Below are 19,197 nucleotides of genomic sequence, written 5' to 3'. Positions count from 1 at the left end.
TTAAGTTGCTTTGGTCTTCATTTGGGGAAGAAAAAGGAGGATTTTTTTCGCCTCGGTATGCTTAAAGTCAGCTATTGAGGTTTTGGTTTTTTTTTTTTCCAGAGAATGTGAACAAATGTGTGTGTATTGAGTGCCCATGGCAGTTGTTGAGTGTTTCTTGAAGCTGAGTTTGATGATATAATGAGGAAATCACCTGCCCGCCTTTTTTAGAGGAATTTATAATTTTCTGAGGATACACTTTGATTCCTTCCCAAGACTCACTTCCTATATGCAGTTTAAAAGGAAAAGCCTGTTTACTAGTTTCCTATTGATTTACATTTTGGGCATTAATTCTTGTCGCTGGGGGAAGCCAGAACATTTTGTCATTTGGTAATACCAAAATCTCTTGTATATGAAGAATAAAATAGAGTAGATGTCAATTCACTTCTTTAGATTCTCTGCAGACAAACTCATTCTCTGCATGGCAAAGGATAGGTGGGTTTTGTCTGTAAAGGGATATTCATTTTCATTTTTTCTGCTTTAATCCTGAGGATATAGGTTCAGGTCCCAGAGCTATTGAAAATATTAACTTGATGCTTCCATCAGCCTTCAAAAGCTCTGTGATCGAAGGCTCTCAGCAGCTGTTATCTACTATAATAAATGCCAATGATAGAAAACACTAGACTGGCTGAGGATTTTTTTTTTTAAAAGCAAATAAAAGTATTTTCTTTCTAAATTAAGTTAGGAAAAAAATCTGTTGATGATTTCTTTGTTGATAGAAAGTACCAACAAGATTGTTCTTTTCCACAAATACTGCTTAGGATTTGGGGGTCACAGTTCATAGCAAAATATGCTGCCTCTGTTTGCCCAGCTGCCACACCTCCTCTGCCTTGTCTCCTTCTCTAAGTGAAAAAAGAGGCTGAAAGAAAGGTAAAGGGAATAACAGGTTTAGCGCTGCTCTTGTAGACCATAATCAATGTAAATGGTGTTAACAGGATTAAGACTTTTTGCTCCCATGTGCATATCCCACCCTAGAGGAATGGTATCCTAGTATTTAAGAACAGGCAAGATGGCATACTCTCCTGGTGTAGTTTTGGCTATGTAGTGACGTGTTTTGGTGATCCAAAATACAGGAACAAGTCTTGCAAGCTTTTTTATTACGATGGTTTTTTGGGGTTTTTTTTTGGGGAGGGGTGTGGGGGGTGGGGTTTGTGTTTGGTTCGTGTTGGGTTTTCTTTACTGTTAAATCAAGGTTGAAACAACTGGGAACTGCTCCTCCAGCATAGCCTTGGCAGTCTAGGCAGAATGGGCCCTCAGACAGAAGCAAGCCAAAATGTCAAAACCGAAGGAAACTCTTAGGGAGAAAAAGGATACGGGAAGGATGTTTCTCTAATCTTTCATTCCAGCTTCAATTTTATGGATGTTGCACACAAATTAAAGTAAGATTTTGTTACAGAACTGTGTGTTACAAAACCTTATGGCGCAAAACTTAAAGAAAAAAAATCCATATTCATGTCAGATACATTTTAATTTCAAAATGGTCCACAGAGTTTATGCCCAGCATATAGTTTGTATTGCAGCAGTCTTTTCTGTCTTACATGTTTCCATTTGGTTTTGGCAAAACAAAAGGAAACAGTTAAAAAGACATTTCTCTTTGTGGGGACAAAAAAATCTCTTATGAAGTCCTGTGATGTTACCGAACTTTGGATCATGATCATATTTTCTAGTGGTTGTAGTATTTTGATTAGAAATCTACATTTAATCACTCTCCACTGTAAAAGAGGGTGTGCAGTTATGAACACAGTGATACATGACAGTGTTCAGTGATTTCTTTCACTTTAAGAAAGTATTCAATTTTCTAATGAATGTTAGAATGAGAACAGAACAGATTAAAATCAGTTTCTATGTTTTTACATTTTTTTTAATATGCAGCATGAAGGGTTTATCCAGTTCAGAGGTTTCAGGGCCATGGATGTGGTTTAGCATTAACAAGGTGGCATTTACATATCTTGGGACAGGCCTTGCTACTCCTCTTGGCAATGATGAAAAGGACACACGTTTCCTACTGTCCCTTCTTCACTTCCCATACCACTAATTGCCACTTTGTATTATTTATAGAGGCTGAGTTGGTTTTCAGTTCTGTTTTTTCCTGCTTTCCTCTTTAGCTGCTATCCAACATGACTGCACCCAAGCTTTTTTTTTTGAGGTTTTTCTGGTGGAAGCAGAATTCAAGATTTTTGTGTACTTTGCCATCTTATGACAACTGGCAGCAACTGAAATGAGGCAGGTCAAGCAACTACCACAAAAAGAAATCAGTAATTTACAAGTTCAGACAAAGGTTGATGAAACAAACCTTCTCTGTAGTTGTTCTGTCTTGTACAGGCTGGTAATATTTTCACATTTGAGAATATTTAATTTACCTAATTGAGAGAATGCTACACTACAGTTGAGAAGAAGAGGTGAAATCAAAAGCAGAATACTCTCATTTTAAGCAGAGCAGTGCTAATGCTTATGTTAGTGAGTGAGAAAAACATAGGGGTGGATGAGAAACAATAATTCATTACTGTCTCTCCTGCAGTCAATTAAATATGTCTCATATGTAGCTGATTTTTCCATACTAATAATAATAATAAGATTCATTGGAAACAGCCTGAGCATAGGACCATTTCTCCCAGCATGTCAAACCTTTAGAGGAAGGGAAAAAGCAAAACCCAAATGCCAGCCCTGCCAGGTTGAGATGGATTATACAGTCAATATCCATAGCTTGCAATAGGTGCAAAGTTACTATAACTACTCTGATGTTGACTCCTGCTCGTAGCTGGACCTGCTGAATCGTAACCAGTTCACCACATCTGAGAAGTTTTCACACATGACAAACACATGGGTCAGAAAGCTGATGATCTGATGCCTGCACACCCAAGTCTAGCATATAGATGGCATGGGAAATCATAGACTGCCTCCTGTAACAAAGGACCCTCCCCATACCCAGTTTGTCTGCTTTTAAAATAGTATAATTATAGAAGGATTTCAGAAAACCAATCTCCATAATGTCCTCTCTTTCTATAAAATCTATTGATATTTATTTCCAAGTTCCTTAATGAGCTACATACTATTTTGCCAGGCTAAAATACGCATCACCCTTACAATTTTTCACGCTTGCTGTCTCCTCCAATTTGATTCACATTTTCTCCCTTCTATATCTAGTTCCCTGTCCAACTTATAATGTTAAATAAAATAGAAGAAATGTCTGGGCCCCTGAACACATTGCTGAAAGATTCGTTTTTCTGCACACAAGTGTTCAGAGTATTTCTCACAGAAGAAGAATAGCATAAATTATGGAGATTCCAGTCACAGAACAGTGAATGGTATTGTCAGTTTGCTTAGGAAAAACTAATGAGGTTGTAAAGAAATACTGTCTGCCTTATAAGAGTAAAATTTGACAGCTGGAAAAACAAGGGCAATAGGCTGGTTTCCACTTTCCATTGATTTTAGCCCCCAACATTCAGAAGACTTCCTTTTCTGCAAAACCACATTCACACTGCCTACACACGAACACACAATACTCTTTTGCTTCAAGCCAGAGGCAGATTAAACTTCATTAGGAGAGCAAGGCTTGAGGAAAGTTCAAACTGTAACAGATAGTAATTTGACAAATAAAGAATTAGGGTTTGTTTTACTAAGCCAAAAATAAAGGCCAGAGCTAGGTTCCCATGGCTCTTTTGTGCCTTTAACCACTGGGTAGGAGTACCATCCCTTTTCATAGTCTGGTTTACATATTGTATGAGCCTAGTAGACACATACCATGGCTTTCTTAATGCATTTAAGCACTCAGTGAAAGCACACATATCTCTCATTAAATTTAAAAAAAAAAAAAAAAAAAGCCTATAAAGTATTTCCCTTAGAGCAAGAAATAAGAACAGGAACTTGAATATGTGTCCAAAGTATTCTTAGGTATGTGCAAGACATATGTAAGGCTCAGCTTAAAATCAACAAGAATGAATGCATTTTATGTCTGAATAGACTTCATTAGCTTTCTGTAGAAACATTCTCACCCAAGCATCCTCATATTTGCACATTCCCAGGCCTTGTTGTTCTAGGATAAAGGATGGATTATTGCAGGTGAGTGGCAGATACCTGTGGTAACTGATGGGCTGTGGTTTGAGAATTTAAGTTCTCACTCAGTAGCAAACTGTATAATGGCTAATGGCACAATCCCATACAAAGGTCTCTGACATCATTAGCTGAAAACTTTTTTTTAGTTTGTACTGGATGATCTTCAGCAGACAATCTACCTGCTAAATGTCGTACACTGGAATGCACAATGGACTAGATAGTGACTGCATGCAAACAATATTACAAAGTGAGGACTAATACAGAATGATGTGCTGAAATGTCTTGGCAAGAAAATTATGAGACTGTCTCCTGGACTGGAATGCAAAGCCACTATGTCTTTGTGTCTGTGCTTGTTCTTGAGAGTTAGGCGCCTCAAACTGGGAGCTGAAGCAACCCTGTCAAATAAATTCTCCAAAAACCATCAGACTTCTTTAAAAATTACCTGGAAGTATCTAGGGGAGAATCTTTGAGGACAGGAATAGGACACAAATCTTGGTATTTAGTTGCCTTATTCAGGTCTGCAGGGAGGTACAATTATTAGCCTGGAATCTGCAGAAAGATTTGCCTGAAGAGAAAGATTTGCATAGCTTACATTCAAAGAACTGTGCAGACACTACTTTCTTTTCTACATTGTGTATGATAAAGAAAGAGAAAAAGTTTTAATTTCCATACTAATTTGGAAGCCAAGAGTTGGAAGTTCCAATTCCAGTCCATTTTTCTTAAGTAATGATGTAGGTAGGAGACATAACTTAATTGAGGTTCACTTTCCACTCCTCTCTTTAGCCCCTGCCACAATACACAAAAAATAATGAAGAATGAGCTGAATTTGACTGAGAAGCTTAAGGGGTTTAGATTAGATCTGAGTCGTAAGTGCAGTGTCTTGTTTTCATAATTGCAACTTTATTTTATAGTAACCAGTAGCTCTGTAAAACAGAGAAATTGTCCTTTAGGGACAGCCTCTGGATGGTGGAAGACTGGAGCTGTGGCCAACCACTGTTCTGTTCTTCACATCCACCAAATGATTCATGCAGCCTGCTGAAAAGGCATTAGCCACCTGCCCCCAAAATTTTCTCTTTGGTTTTCTTCTGCACAGATTAGGTCTCATCAGTTTTTCTCCATCTCCAAAGCCGAATGAAAAACATATAATTTTCAAAACCTGGTAACACTTTGTCCTGGCTTTGGACTGGCTCACAGATGACAAAACTGAGTTAATTTTGTGCATGTTTCCAGAAGGTACTCCTCTGCTTGGAGGTTTTAAGTTCTTGCTGCGTTGAGTGAACAAAATTATCAGTTTTACTGCTACTGATCCCCAAAAGCTGCATGCAGACATATAGAGATGCCTGTGTCCCGGAATGGATTTAAGCCCTGGTGAACAACTCCTTTAAAACTTTATAAGGTTAATTAAATTGTCATTTGGTACTTTTTAAGAACAATTTACTTTATGACTTGAAGGAAACTACTGCACTAAAAGCAACTATAAAATGATGAAAACTGTGAAGTAAGTTTTTAAAATTAGTTTTACAGACGTTGAAGGAAAAAAAGCAATAAAATGAGTTCAGGGTGAAAGTAGTACATTTCTTCAAAATAAGGCCTACATTGTAATCAATATATGTATCAGAACAATCCTGATGATACAAATTTAAAACCCATGAAACGCAGGGCTATATGTACTTAGAACCCAGTGCTGAAGTGTGTAATGAATAGAAATTGCCTTATGTTGCAATTAGAATTTGTGCTGACAGTGAAAAATAGAGTTTGAAACCACACATTTGGACTGACTCCCTTTTCTCTCTTCGTCATTCAAGTAGATTTCTCAGCTGTGTATGTGGGGGCAGCTGCATTTACCTCTAATGAAATTACGCCAGCAGAGAATTTGGCTCTGTTTCATTAACTTGTTTCTTGGAGCTTTTATGTTTCATTCCCTCAAGCAACAGGATAGATATTTATTCAAGACATTTGTGAATTCAGACTACTTTATATTTTCTGCCTCAGATAAGGAAGGTATCTAAATCTCTCTCTTTTCCTAATGTACACATGTACACACACTATTCTGTCCCTTTATCTGCATGTGTAAACATACATGCACAAAAGGTCACTGTGAGACCTCTGTCTTAAGAAATAGACCAAATCAATATTTAAATCCAGTCCTAATGAAAATATGTGTTATAAATGTAGGGGCTGTGAAAAACAGAAATATTAGAAATCTTAACTCCTCTAATCCACCTCATTTTAGTGAAAAAGTGTTTGCTCCAGCACATTTTTGTAGTGCTTTCTCTTATTCAGTAATGAATGCCTTAAGCACAGAAACTTTTTTCTGAGCTGTTATTTCAGGAAGAAGAATTATTTTCTAACTGTTAGCCTTTGTTTTCTGTTTTGTAACTCTTTGTAACAGTGAATTATACTTTGTGCATCATACTAATCCTATCCAGTTTGAGCAGAATACTCACATAGAAAATGTTGCTATGTTGCTTTACAATATTTTTTTTACCTTGGTGGCCATGCTTGGTTTATTTGTTTGTTTGTTCCTGATTTCTTGATGTTCCTTCATAATTCAGTATCTTTAGTCTCTTGAATACTTACAGTGTTCCAAACTAATACTGAAAAACTTGGAAACAAAGTTCATTATTCCATGGATAAACTCAGGGTGGCAAAAGGCTGTTCTGTGATGGGATTCTTCCAGGTAGGGCTAAAAGTGATGGTAAATAAAATGCAGAGGATTTAATTTTTTTTTCTTGCAGGTGCATACACTTCCATTCTTCTAATGGTAATTTAATGAATGCAAATCCAGACTGACTCCCCTGGAGTTGGTGAATATGCATCACCTTCCTAATTGTGTGTTAAGGGATTGGATTAGATTTGAAATGGTAAAAGTAGAGTGAGCCAAGTCCATAGGCTCACTCACATATCAGCAGTGACAGAGAACTGGTGAAGTAATGGAGCCGAGACTTTGGACAACTCTATTTACATGCTTATGTGGATGCTGTTTCCTGAAGCTTGTCATTTTGCTGTTGACTCACCAGCTGCACAAATGCACAGGGCTGCACTCTCAACTTTTTAATGTATTCAGGCACAAGTCTATTCTTGTCTTCTAAAGGCCACGTGCACAGCAGAACAGCAGCATGAATTAGAGAGTATGCTTTTCCAGAGGTTTTCAGACTAATTCATCCTAGATCTTTTCAGTCATCTTGACTGGAGATGGAAATCCCAAGTTTTACTTATGAGAGGAAATGATACCTGAAGGTCACTCAGATAATTTCCTTATTGGTACCTGAGACAGGATTGCCTGTCAGGTGTTGGGGGAGGCCCATGTGGAGTTGGGTTGCTGGTAAGAGCAGGTATCGATGCTTCCTTAGGCTCCTTATCTTAGGAATTTATCTCCCCACTTCATCCTGCAGCACTTAGGTGTCAGAGCAGTCTGCTGCTTACAGAGAGATCCAGACACATGTTGCAATACTGGAATAGAGGCTTCATGATGTAGGAACCAGACCAGTTAGTGTTTCTAACCATGTGACTGATACTGTCAGTATTGTTACCAGTGTTGGAATATTCCATTGTAAGCAGATTTCACCAGATTTGTTCATAACAGGGTCTGGCTGCCAATGCTAAACCCTTTATTTGTACATTCTTCATGTGAATAGGTGCATCTCTTCTGCTGCAGGCTTCATTTGAAAGCAGGATTTTGACTTGCATATAAACTTGTGCTCTGAACAGCCTCATACTTAACCAAGAAGGACATTTAGGTCTGAAGTTTTGTGTGAGCCTCAGCATTGTTTACTCAGACAATTGTCACCAGTGCCAGCAGCCCTTATTACACAACTTTGCAGCCTGCTGCCTCCTCGGCCCTCTCTCAGCATCAAGACATACTCTGCAGAAAGCAGCCTTAGTATGCCCTGAAAGGAGATGAAAATGTAGTTCAGCAGTGGAGTCTGTACTGCTGTTGTGCAATATGCATGTAAAATCATCTCCTTATGCCTGTTGTTTACTGTGTAACAGAAACTGAGGAATTTTCAGTTTAAGAAGAAAAAGTTTAGCTGATCCAGTTTCTTGGGATGGAGCACAAAAGCGGTGTAGAGAAACAAGTGCTTAGGGGGAGTGAGTGGGCTTTTGTTAAAGAATGATGGAAAGCAAGTAAGACTCACCATGATGCTCTGGAAAAGCTTGTAATTTGTAAGATACTATTTTTATAGTAATTGTGTACTTACAAAATAGGGCCCAGGTAAATATAACAAACAAAATAAGTTAGACATGGGTTGGGTGATTTGTTGTTTTGGTTTTTTTTTCAGGTGCATAAGATACCTGAAGGCAGTTTTAACTTGCATAGGCTTCAAAGGATTGTAATATATGATATATGCAAAATAAGAAGAATTTCTGGTTTGTTCTTTTGCTTTCTTTATGGATAAATGTCTGTATGCCAGGCAGCAGACAGATTTAAATTGCAGAAATGTCTAGGTATGCAAGAGGGAATGATGTTTAATTAATTTGATGCTACTGTTCCTTAAGTAGAGTAAATGAATGTGATTAATGTAGACAGTACCTTTTGAGCTCATTAGCTTTATCACTTCCTTGAAGGTATGAAAAAATGTGAAGGCAGCATCAGAAAAAAACCACAAAACCCAAAATTCTTGTATTTTCACTGGAATCATTAGAATTTCTCCTCGGATTTTAAAGCAGTTTTTCATTGCCTACTGTGAGGATGTTTTGCATAAAAGCCAAAAAACCTGGATGAGAATGTTGTGCAATATTAAACATTTCAGGAGGCTCTGTGTAAGAGAGCCACTGAGTAAACTACAGAAATGGCATCAAAATCTGTAAGTCTGGTAGGAAAATAAGACTATTCTATCACTCTTCCATGTGTATTAAGCGTGAGAACTGAAAATAAGAGAAAGCAGTCCTTCTAATCTTCAGTTAATTTTATGCCATTTTCTCTCCTGCTCATCTCTGTTATTACTTTACACAACTAAATGCAGAGTCTTGTGTAGTAATGCTATAGCAGCTCTAATGATCATTCTTGCTGAGTCTGGTTTGATCCTGTGCTTTTCCCACTTTAAGACTCACCCACATCTGAACAGGGAATTGGGTTTTCCTGGGGTGGTGAGTGTGTGGGTAAGTCTGGCCAGCCCTGTCCCATCTCCACGTCTCCATGAGAGGAGCACAGCTTCCCACGGGCTGCCACAGCCACGCAGGGTTCCCAGCTCTGCTCTGCAGGGCTGCTGTCTGTGCCAGGGTTGAGTTCTCTTGACTTTTTGCCCAGATGACAGAGCTGCCCTGCGAGCCTGTCCAGGGTCACGGCCGTCCCCCATGCACTCGGCAGGGAGCAGAGCAGCCTTCCCGGGAAGAGATGCCACTGCCAGCAGGCAGCTGTGTCTCGGCAGTGTATTTTTGGAAGTCTCTGAACTTTACAGTTAAAGATGTGCCAGAAGCATTTAGGAAAAGTTCAGGAGACATGGAGCACTCGATTGCTTGCTTACTGACCCTCTGGCCTGACAGTGTTAATAAAACTTAGTTTAACAGTCCCCAACACAATTTAAGAGGATAAAGCTTGCAGCTGCAGGTTGGTTTGTTTCAGTTTCATCATGGAAACTCTCAGCATTTTTTAAAAATTATTAAAATATATTTTCAGGTTTCTAATAAAGAAAAGCTTTTAAGAATATAATTTTTCCAGGAATTGGTCCTGGAATAATGTGGGCTGAGTGAGGTTTTAACACCACCAATGCTGGTGCTGCACTCTGATCACCAGCAGAGTGAGATGGAGGTTGGAGAAGAAGAGTGGGGAGTGATGGCAGGAGGAAAGCAGAAGTGGACTCTGCTTCAGAATGAGCAGACCCATCAAGAAAGTACTGAGTTGAATTAAAGTGGGAAAGAACTATTTTATTTTATTTTTTTCCCCTAGAAAAGAAGTAATGAAAGGCTTTGGTTAGTCTGTCATGGAGTCTAATTTAGTTAACCTTAGTAGGCCACTTACCAGCTTCCATGGAAGGAAGAACTGTTAAATCATGTTAAAGATGAATAAAAATTTCTTGTTACATCAAGTGTTCCACCTTTTCTTTCTGTAATGCTTTCTGTATTGCTCCTAAGTATTTCCCACAAGGGACTCATTGGCTTGTCAGGAGATTTAGCATTCATGTAACAGTCCAGAAACATAATTGTCTCACTATTTGGTATTACAGCAGTATTTTGAAGAGCTTTGTGGGAAGGGCAGAGTTTTGAGGAATAACACAGTGCCTGCTGTCTTCTCATGACAGGGTTTTGCCTCCCTCTGTGACCACCCACCCTCCTCCTATGCACGTTTAGCACCTGTGAAGGGCTGAGTGTGTGCTGCTCTTCCACTGTGCCTCTTCCTGCTCTGCACTTCTTTTCTGAGTGCCTCAGCTGGAATATATTTTAAATATTTAACTTTGCCATTTATAAGTCCAGACCAAAAAGTTTCAATAAATACGAATTTTTATACTGCTAAACATAGAAATTTAGTACACTAAACACTGATCTAATTCATGTGTGGAGGTATTTTGTGTGGAGAAAAGGTGGAATCTCATTTGAAAAATAATTTCCATTATATTCCACCCTTGTAGCTATTTTGGGGTAGACACAGAACAGACTTTTGGTGTGAGCTAAACCAGCTCTCTTTGTGTTCTAACATAAAGCCCATTAAGCATTTCACGGGAAGACTCTTCCAGATTGCAAGGCTGTCCAGCTGTCTGGCCAGGCTCTGTACAACAGGTGCTTAGTTATGATCTCAGTTACATATATACCAATAGTCTCTGGTGCTGCCTCTCAGTACTTTGTTTTACCTCAAAATCTAATAGTTTCTACTTGATATCATTATTGATTGTAAGTCCAATGATCATGAATTCCTGTCCATAATAAACACAGTGGAAGACCCAGTTCTGAAGCTCATTTGGTTTAAAAAAAAAAAAAAAAAGGCAGTTACTGAGAATGAATTATTATTCTTATTTTAAGAATTAAAATCAATAATTAAAAAAATCACAAAGACTAACACATACTTTTTCCATGTTCTTCCTTCTAGCCATCAACATGTTTTACCCAGCAGGTCTAACAAACAGCCATATGCTCCCTAGTCTCAAGGGAACTAGTTCCAGCTTGAAAATCAATATGTCACTACCAGGCTGTGGCAATAGATGCTTACAGCAGCAGGTTTATATAAGCTAATGGTATTCTGTGCAACAGCAGCTCATTTAGATGAAAGGGTTGCCTAGACTCATTCAAATGTTTGGGGCAGCAAAAGATGAATGGTTGTAAAAGCTGATCAAAATGGTAATTTGTTCACTGATGAGAAGCCTGTCTAAAGTTGCTGCTCTGGAGGTCCTACCAAGGAATACAGTGTACACTAGTCCATGAGGTTATTTCTGCGAGATGCTTTCATATTTGTAAAGACTGTCACTACCCTATCAGCTGGCATGAAACAATATGGTTTAAATTGCTTTGGGGTTTTTGCACGCATGAAACATCAACCATTCTGGATTTGGATAATCTGGAAGAAATCTGCAAAAAACCAAAATTGTAAATATGTTTGTGAAATTCAGATTTTTACGAAACTGCCTAGAAATCATCAAGGCCTGGATTTAATGCACTTTGAAAAGAGAAAGGCCTAAAGTTAAGGAGTTTTATAAAAGAATCCTGCCTTCATTTTTTTGGTGGTTTCTTGGGGAGAACAATAGTAACAGGTCACATGGATCAAAGTTTGTTGAAGCAACTATTTTTTTTATGTTGTGTGCCATTGCAAAGCCATTCTCAGTGCTGTTGGTGACATCCTGCTTGCTTCCACAGAAGAGGTATTAACACCACTGCTGCTAATACATCCTGCCCATTCAGAGGACTAAAAATACTCTTCCATGCAGTGTATCACTGCCTCTTTCAGAGCAATTGCAAGCAGTCTTCAATGCCAAATACAGAAGAAGCTGCAGACATGTACATTGTTAAAGATGTGTCCAAGTTGCCTTTCTTTTCATATGCTGTAAGGTAATGCTCAGACTCATTTCTTTCTCTTTCTTGGGATGACCACAGCGTGGTTTTTCACTTAAAATATGTGTTTGAATTATCAAAGACAGGAGCAGGGTTTTGGCTAGAAAATACAAGTTCATCAGGTCAGCCAAGACTGCTATCCTCTCTTTATTAATGATGACCAACAAGATATCCAGACTTCCAGATTTTATTGGGTAGTACATAGCCCACTTTATGGAAACTACTTCTCATTCCCATCAATACCTTTTCAAGATAAGTTGCTTCTCTAGATCTGCTTCCGTCTTAAACTGGAAGTCTTGAGGCAATCCTTTCCACTCCTTTTCTGTTATTTAGGATAGAATGACTTGTCTGAATAATTCACATAAACACATTAGATTTTGCTTGAATTCAGCTCTAGAACTGAGTGAAATTTTGTGCAGGGGAAAGGAAAGTAGTTCCTAATTGTTTCTGTTTAATTCTTACATGCATGGTTTGTGGGGGCTTATTTTAAAAGTGTTGAAACACATAAGCCAGTGTATATCTTAATCTCTTGTTCAGACATGATGTTCTTAACTTAAATAACTAGTTAAAAAGAGCTATTTAACAACTCTTTGTAATTTGTGGGAGCAAGAGCTTTCCCTGTTGAGCTTTTAAAATCTAACTAAGCTGTATTTTGGTGATGTAGGGTAAATCTCTCTGTTTATTTATTTCAAACTCTTCCACTCATAAATATATGTTTTACATATATTTATGAGTGAAGTTTCATCAAAAGGACATGTGGCCTCTTGTTTGCAGATTTACAGGGTGCATCAAAGGAGATTATAAATACACTGAAAATTTCCTCTAGCAAGGAACAAAACCACCAGGTTATTTGTGCACTGTGCATGTTCATAGCCAACTTCAAAGGTTTTAGTTACCTTACCTCTGAGCCGCGGAATCTCTCTTGCAATGCATGAGGAGGTCAAGAACTCCTACAGACATACAGACATCAGCCTGGCAGACTAATCCTGATGTGGCAATTCAATGTACACATTAGTGTGTTTCTTTTTGTCTGAACAATGGTCTGAAGCCCTGTAAAATACTGAGAAAACTTCACTTCTGGCATCTTTTAAAAATCAGATCCACTGTCCCTTAAATTCAGTTGAAAGATTCCCATGACCTAAACAGAGCTGTGTAGGCTCTTTCCTCAGAGGGAGCCTGTCTGCATTCTCCGATAGGATCCCAGGTTGGATAAGAAGTGAAAAACTGACAAACTGTATTATCAAATATCAGAAAGGATAAGGGCTTGTGAAATGTGAAGCCTTTCCATATATTAGGTCAGCTATTCACAGAGCTCCCTCTTCACATCAGCCTGGAAATAGAACTGATGAGTGAGCATGGGTGAGAATCAGACTCATTACAATAGTCTTCAAAAAACCCAACCGTGTGAAGAGAGCATTAGTGAAGGATCAGGTCAATCACTAAAAGACTAGAAAATAGCCAGCCTTAATTTAACTCAGCTGCTTTGTGATCGTGTATTGTGAAATTACCATTCCAGTTTTTTTGCAGGCTACCTGCATCTTTGGAATTAATAAAGGCCTGAGATAGGATTCCTGTGTGGGGATCCCTGCCATCATTTGCAGAAGGTACAAAGTGGAAGAAAAACATTTCAACTCAATGTTTTTGAGGAAACTGAGTCTTCTCCTTGCCTGTTCTACAGTTTTCATTGACAATTCTAGACCAGTCAATTAAGTAGTGTTTTCAGATGGTCACAAAAGGCCTTCAGCAGGGCTGAGATTTCTGTTTGATTGTGAAGTGCCAAACACTTAAGCTTTCTATTTTCCATCTATAAGTTACTAGACATGTTACAGTAGTAATTAAGATTTCTAAAGACACTCAGATGCTAATTTGAGCAGCATTGAAAAATGTTTAATTCCCAGGGGAATTAAGAATATTGTTTTCAGGAGAGGTCAGATGATTCCTAGAACGGAGGAATGAAGATGAAAAAAAAAAAAAAAATTGCTTCAAGGTTATTCAATGCATTGAAGGAGTTAATTGGAGTACTAAGGAAAAATGTGCTGATATAATTAAAGAAACATGTTACAATTCATAGTATTATAATTCACAATAACATAGGAGTCAAATTAGATTTTATTCAGGCAGTTTTCATCTCCTGAGTGCTTGAATTTGCAGCTTTAGTTTTCTTTCAAAATAAGCTGAATGAATTAATAAAAAGCTTAACAACAGTGTTTTGAAAGCATTCTGAGTGCTTCCTTCCTCTTCTGCTGGAATTCTACCATCATACTCATGCTCATAAAAGTCATAAACCATATATGATTTTTGAGGTCATTCAGTTCTCTCCCACTTAAGTGGCAGTGGCACTGAGATGACCCTTGTTGATGAAACCCAGAGGAGAAATCACTTTTAACCATAGTGCAGCCTCCCTTGTGGTGTTACACATTGTATTTGATGGGTGTTCCCTCCACATACTGCCTGACCTCGTGTTGGAAGGTAAGGTAAAAGGTGTAAGAAAATTTACTGTAAGCCTGATTCTGAATTGTGCAAGTACTGCAAAGATTTTTTTTTTATCCTGCAGGTCTTGAAATGAGTAAGAAATTTAAGTGAAAAGTACAATATATCTGTATATTCTGTAGCTGACTGAAATGGGAGTAAATATAAAAATATAACAATATATAAAAACCTATTGTGGTTGCAAGTTTAACAGTTCAGTGTGACAGAAGAGAGAAACACTGTTCTTAAAAGGATATTTATGCCAGCTGGATAATTTTAAATGTGAGGCTGATTATCCTAGACAAATTTAAGGGAAGTGTAAGTTCCTCAGTTCCAAGGCTATGGTTGTACTAACAAATGTAACTTTCTAGGAGCTTTCCTGGATACTAATGCCATGGACCATGAAACAGCCCAAGTCTCCACTAAAAATTACCTTTTGTAATTCTTTTGTCTCCAAAAACAGGGAGTCTGCATCCAAAGCATTTGCTGGTAATCATACATCCTGGAAATTTCCATCCTTAACCGGACCTCAGTATTTGGTTGGGAAAGTGCTACCAAGTAAAGCCAGGTTCCAGTTATAGCTGTTCAACACTACAGATTTGTGTCTTCAGTGTTATATAATAGGGACTTTCTCTTACTAGCTAAGTGCAGCATTAGTGAGTCTTTTCAAGAGCTCTTCAAGAATGATAATATCCAAGCGGGTCAGAGCATGGTGGATCAGCAAAGATGAGGCTGCTCTTTGCAGAGAGGTAAAGAGATGGTTTGAAAAAGTACAGACATGTCAAAACCGTGGGAACCAAAGAGCTTCCAAATTGACTAAAATGCTGTGGAGGTCAGTTTAAATGCTTTGGAAGGATAAAGATGTGGATTGAATCAAGGAAAGTAGATTTATAAGGACTAAAGTAGATTTTAGTCTGATCCAAATTCCTTCCTTGATAGTGATTGCTTTCATGGATGTGAGGAAGAGCACCCATTACAACTTGACTTGACATTGTCCCATTTCAAATTCATTAAAGTAAACTATGGAATTAAGGTGTAGATTAATTTAATGTATGCTTAGTAGGTGGAAAATAATTTAAGAATTCTGTTTTGCTGTCAAACTGGAAAGCCTTCTCTAGTGTGATTACAGAGTGACTGTCTGGAATCTATTTCTATTACACATTTTTCAACAGTAGTTTGGGTGATGGAATAGAATTTCCACATTTGAACATGAGAGTAAGCTGGAGGAATTTCAATATTTTTGGAAGATAAGGTCAGAGCTCAAAATAATTTCACTTAATTGAAAAATGGTCTGAAATCAATAAATTTAAATTCAACAAGGAGAACTGCAAAGTCTGTGTATGCAGTTAAGGAGAGGACATTAAATGGTCAAATAAAAAAAAGGAAGAAAATTGTGCAGCAACATCACAGAACTGGAGTTAGAACTGGATTTACCCTACCTTGCAGACTAAGAAATGAACAGCATAAGTGTGTCAAATAAATTTATGGAAATGTCCATGTCAGGAACAGGAGGCAGTTACTCTACTTCACACTGATGAGTGCAGTTGTGGTCACTGCATTTAGCAAGAGGTAGACAAAGCAAAGTCTGGAGGACAGCAGCAGGGCTGATAAAAGGTATAAAAGATACGACCTGCAAGGAAAGCCTGAAATAACTGGGTTTGTTTAGTCTGGAAAGAAGAAGACTCATGGTGTGGGAGAAGGGAACTTGATAACAGTCTTCAAAACTGTTACATCCACGGGGGTTATCAGTTGCTCCCCAGATCCATGCAGGACAAGACAGGCAGCTACTGACTAAGTTTGTAGTAGGGATTCAAAAGAAAAACTTCACTGGGCAGACTTAAACAAAGGTTGTATTGGAACAATGAGAGTGATATTCTGCAGAGAATTACACACTTATCAGAACCTATCTAAATATATTAATCCTTTTTCAGCTTAGCAGGATGGTATAATAACGTTGTGATCCTTACCAACTCTGCTTCTCCATTTTGATTTGGTCCATTACATTAGCTTCCTTGTCTGTGGTAAAATAAATAAAACATGCATTTCTTGCCTTCACTGAAACACAAATTAGTCAAGTAATTGGCAGTAATCCACAACTTTTAACACATTTTAATGAAAACTTACTTCTCCAGTAGTTTCTTAGAAGAGGAAAAGATGTTGGTGTTTGGTGGTAATGAATTATATTTTCCATATATCAGCATTTAATAACTTAATATTTAATATTATTGATATATTTCACAGATTTCTGTATATTTCATATATTCTATATATTTCTGTAATAAAGTTACCTCCTTTTCATGGTCTTTCCAGCACAGTATGCTAGGATTTATAGACTGCTTATTAAAAACTGAAATGTGTAGAAGGCAGCATCCACACAAACTTCCAAATGAACCCTTTCCCCCAAAATGGTAGTAGTGGTCATAATTTTGGGGTCTAGTATGGATTTCATTTTTCAAAATGAAAATGAGCAAATCTAAATGTACTGTCTGGGATCCATAAAATAATACAATATTTTGTCACCGGCTTCAGTGGAAATAAGACAGATTTTTAATAGGCTAAAGGTGGCTTCAAAATCCACTTTTCAGTTGCTTTTGCAAAATTGCATGTTTCCTGATACTGCTCTGGGATGACTGCCATCTCTGAGTGATGCCATCATTTGGGTTGTGGTGTGTAGTGTTACAAGCCTGGCATTTCCCACATTTTTCATTCATGTTTCCTCTTTCATAATTTTCTCACCCTTTTTTTCTTTTTTTTCCATGTCATACTTTTCTGAGTTGATTTTCCTGTACCGAAGATGTCTATTAACATTTCTGCAATCCTTCTAGGGATGCCCCATGTTCTTACCCTAACTCTGACTGAGTGAGAAGTTTAAATGGAATGGCATGGTATGCTCAAAGAAAATACAAGCCAGGCTATTGGAATGAGCCATATATAAAGGAAAGGAAAGGAAAGGAAAGGAAAGGAAAGGAAAGGAAAGGAAAGGAAAGGAAAGGAAAGGAAAGGAAAGGAAAGGAAAGGAAAGGAAAGGAAAGGAAAGGAAAGGAAAGGAAAGGAAAGGAAAGGAAAGGAAAGGAAAGGAAAGGAAAGGAAAGGAAAGGAAAGGAAAGGAAAGGAAAAATGTAAATCGAAATATGTGACTCCATTGTTACTGCCAATAGGTTTTGACATAGCAATTCTCTTGGTTTTGTGATTTTGACCTTGCTTTTGTGCATTAGAGTGTGCTTTGTGATCTCGAGCGTGCGCTCACCTTTAGTTGCTGCTGGCTGCTTCTGGAGTGCCTTTGGTCATCAATATTAAATGAACTTTAGTTTTGAATTCCCGAAGATGCATTTGTAAAATTGTGCCAGTCCAACTTTAACACTGGAAGTGAGATATAGTGACCTGTGAGCTCTCTGGGCACATTCAGCAAAGGCAGCAGACACGAGCACCCTGAGGGAAAAAGAAGGAAGCAGAGGCTGGTGAGGGTGGAGCCACAGAGCTTTGAGGGTGAATAAAAATGAAGTGACAAAGGGTAGAAGAGAAACAGAGTGCAACATATGAAGGAAGAAACAGAAATTTTGCACCCTGGCTTCATCAGAAGCTCATGAATTCATGTGGATTCTGCAATTCTTCCTAAAATGAGTGACATTATCAGATTTTGGATCCTAGCTGTATGTATTAGTATTCTGCAAATGAGTAAATGAGCAGCCTCATTTTTCTACATAGTGAATATGCTATTCTGAAAAGTGTACCATAAATTAAGTGGATTGATCACATTCTTCATCTGGGAAGTGCAAAGAAAAATAGCTTAATTTTGTGTTATTCATCCCTTTCACCCTTAAATGGGGTTGTTGCAATTGCTATTTAGCTAGAACTGCAACCAGAAGATTCTTCTGTTGCTTGTATACCTTATATATGGAAAATAAATTTTTTGCTTTCATGTACTAGGTCTTCAAACAAACAAATCATGAGCAATGAAATCCAGGAAAATAATTTTTAGTCTAAAGTCTGTAGTGGCATTTTGGTAGTATTTCAAAGGATATAACTTTTACAAAAAACAGTCATCAATAGTTATAAATAGTTATATTATACAGCAGGTTGTGGAATTATACTGCACATTTGCATCAAACATATGGATGTACAACCAAAAATTAATTATTTGGTTCAGTGAAGTTGTCTTGAAAGGCCATAGAAGTGTGGCTGGTATTTACCAACTGGTTGCACATGACTTCTTTACACATGCCAATAGTGCCTAAGTGACCTTCCCTGCCAAGAGCTGAGCTAGCGTAGCCTAGATCAGCCAAGATTTGAAGAGAAATACTACAATACTACAGGAGGCATTAAGCCAACCTAACTCACATATACAGAGTATATTTGTGTGAAAGTGTTACTGCACCCATATGTTAAACTAAAAAATTACAACTTTTTAGGGCAAGATTGGTTTGAATTAGTGATACACACAGGATGCAGAGGAGTAACTAAACAACTGATGAAGCTGATTTTGAAAGAATGAGCCAAGGTGAGCCACCATTCCTTGTTGAACAGCAGTAGAAAGGAAGGACAGGAAGGATTTGAGAGCTTCTGGCTAAGGTCAGAACTTGATCTTTTGTAGTTAGGGTTTGCTTTTTGAGGTTCACCATGAATGTTTTGCTTGGACTGAGCCATCCATGCTGCCAC

At 38.0% G+C, this 19,197-nt stretch overlaps 1 protein-coding gene across 2 annotated transcripts in view; it reads left to right on the top strand.

The window, feature by feature from the left end:
- Window positions 1–19,197, top strand: part of SEMA3C (semaphorin 3C) — a 123,368-nt gene that overhangs the window by 18,068 nt on the left and 86,103 nt on the right. The gene's annotated exons all lie outside the window — the stretch shown is intronic.

Source organism: Corvus hawaiiensis, chromosome 4 (genome assembly GCF_020740725.1).
Source record: "Corvus hawaiiensis isolate bCorHaw1 chromosome 4, bCorHaw1.pri.cur, whole genome shotgun sequence".
NCBI classification, from domain to species: Eukaryota; Metazoa; Chordata; class Aves; order Passeriformes; family Corvidae; genus Corvus; species Corvus hawaiiensis.
The sequence above is the reverse complement of the archived record's forward strand: the minus strand, read 5'-3'. Positions and strand labels throughout refer to the sequence as shown.